The following is a 2,840-nucleotide window of genomic DNA, read 5'->3' as shown; positions in this document are numbered from 1 at the left end:
TTATTGAAGGCAAGGAAAAGGAGCAGGGACTAGAAAGCATTTTCAGACAAATAGTGGACGAGAATTTCCCAAATCTAAGGAATGAGCTGGAACTTGGAATTCAGAAAGTCAACAGAACATTAAATTACCTCAACCCAAAAAGGTCTTCACCAAGACACATTGTATTAAAATTATCAAAAATCAATGGCAAAGACAGAATTCTCAGGACAGCCAGGGAGAAGAAAATGGTAACTTATAAGGAAAACCCATTAGATTATCCTTGGACTTCTCAGTGCAGACCCTATAATCCAGAAAGGAATGGAATAAAATATTTAAACTATTAAGTGAAAGGAACTACCAGCCTAGAATAGTGTATCTAGCTAAGCTCTCCTTTAGATATAAAGGAGAAATTAAGACCTTTCCAGATATATAAAAATTGAAGAAATTCTCCACTATGAAGCCTGCACTATAGAAAATACTGAAAGGGGTCAGTCAGCTCACCTAAAACAAAATGACGAAAAAAAAAATAAAAGAATAAAGTGACTATCAGGCAAATAGAAGCAGAGGAGTGCAACCCTTACTAAGAACAGGGCATTATAAGCTTAATAAGAAGAGAATTGCTATAGCAATATAGTAAAGAATGTTCAGCATACATAGGGACAAATTGAGATAAGGACTGAAAAGGGGAGGATTCAAAATTCCAAAATTGCAAAGAGGAATGGAGATAAGGCATGCACAAAAGAAAATAGATGATTGTATGTATATAACTATCCTTTACATATTTGTAATGGTAACCACAGGCCAAAGATTCAGAACTGAAGTATATAACATAAAATAAGAAGAACCAGAGGAAAACCCACAAAAGCTAAACAAAATAAAAGAAACAAACACAAGAACAAGGAAGCAATGGAAACACCAAGCGACCAGAAAGCAAAAGATAAAATGGCTATAAGAAGACCTCATATTTCAATAATCACCCTAAATGTAAATGGACTGAACTCACTAATAAAAAGGCACAGAGTTGCAGATTGGATCAAAAAACAGAACCCAACCATATGCTGCCTCCAGGAAACACATCTCAGCTCCGAAGATAAATATAGACTCAAAGTGAAAGGGTGGAAAATGATATTTCAAGCAAATGGCATTCAGAGAAAAGTGGGAGTAATGGTACTATATTAGATGAAATAGACTTCAGACTAAAAATGGTAAAGAATGATACTGAAGGACACTTCATAATGATAAAGGGAATCATGCATCAAGAGGACATAACACTTATTAATATCTATGCTCCCAATCACGGAGCCCCAAAATATGTAAAGCAATTACTAACAGAACTAAAAGGAGAACAGACCAAAACACTATTGTAGTAGGAGATCTAAATGCCTCACTGTTGGATATAGACAGATCTTCCAAACAGAAAATCAATAAGGAAATAACATCCTTAAATGACACATTAGGCATTTACAGAGCCTTCCATCCCCAAACAGCTGCTTATACAGTCTTCTCTAGTGCACATGGAACATTCTCAAGAATTGACCACATACTGGGACACAGAGATAGCCTCAATAAATATACGAGGGTTGAAATCATACCAACCACATTCTTGGATCATAATGCTTTGAAATTAGAGATCAACTGCAAAAAGAAAGGAAGAACCACAAATACATGGAGATTAAACAACATGCTACTGAAGAATAACTGGGTCAGAGAAAAAATAAAAAGATCAAGAGGTACATAGAAATGAATGATAATGATAGTACAACATATCAAAATTTTGGGGACATGGCAAAAGCAGTCATAAGAGGAAAGTTCATATCATTACAGGCCCAAATAAATAACCTAATGCTTCATCTTGAAAAACTAGGAAAGGAAGAACAAATGAAGCTTAAATTCAGCAGAAGGAAAGAAATAATCAAAATTAGAGTAGAAATAAATGAAATTGAAAACAAACAAACAAAAAATAAAAAAAATAAATGCAACAAAGAGATGGTTCTTTGAGAAGATTAATAAAATTGACAAACCCCTGGCTAGACTCACTAAAGAAAAAAGAGAAAAGACACAAATAAACAAAATCAGAGATGAAAGAGGGGAAATTATGACTGGCTTTGCAGAAATACAAATCATAAAATAATACTATGAAAAAAGTATATAACACCAAATTTAATAACCTAGAAGAAATAGACCAGTACTTAGAAAAATACAACCTTCCTAGACTGAATCAAGAAGAAATAGAAAATCTAAATAGACTGATCAGCAGTATGGAAATTGAAACAATCAACAGAAATCTACCAAAAGTAAAAGTCCAGGACCAGATGGCTTCACCAGTGAATTCTACCAAACACTCAAAGAAGATTTAATACCTATTCTCCTCAAACTCTTCCAAAAAATCGAAGAGGAGGCAATACTTCCCAACTCATTCTATGAGGCCAATATTACTCTGATACCAAAACCTGGTAAAGATAACACAAAAAAAGAAAACTACAGACCAGTATCTCTCAAGAATGCAGATGCAAAAATCCTAAGTAAGATATTAGTGAATCGAATACAGCAACATATTAAAAAGATTATACACCACAATCAAGTGGGCTCCACCCAGGGATAGTTCAACATATGCAAATCGATTAATATGCTACTCCACATAAACAAATTAAAAAAAAATCACATGATCATATCAATAGATGCGGAAAAAGCCTTCGACAAGATACAGCATCCATTTATGATCAAAACACTTAAGAAGATCGGTATAGAAGGAAAGTATGTTAACATAATAAAGGCCATCTATGACATACCTTCAGCCAACATTATACTTAATGGTGAAAAACTAAAAACCTTCCCTCTAAGATCAGGAACAAGGCGAGGCT

This window comes from Pteropus vampyrus, unplaced genomic scaffold (genome assembly GCF_000151845.1).
Source record: "Pteropus vampyrus isolate Shadow unplaced genomic scaffold, Pvam_2.0 Scaffold389, whole genome shotgun sequence".
Classification (NCBI taxonomy): domain Eukaryota; kingdom Metazoa; phylum Chordata; class Mammalia; order Chiroptera; family Pteropodidae; genus Pteropus; species Pteropus vampyrus.
This window is presented reverse-complemented; position numbering follows the sequence as displayed.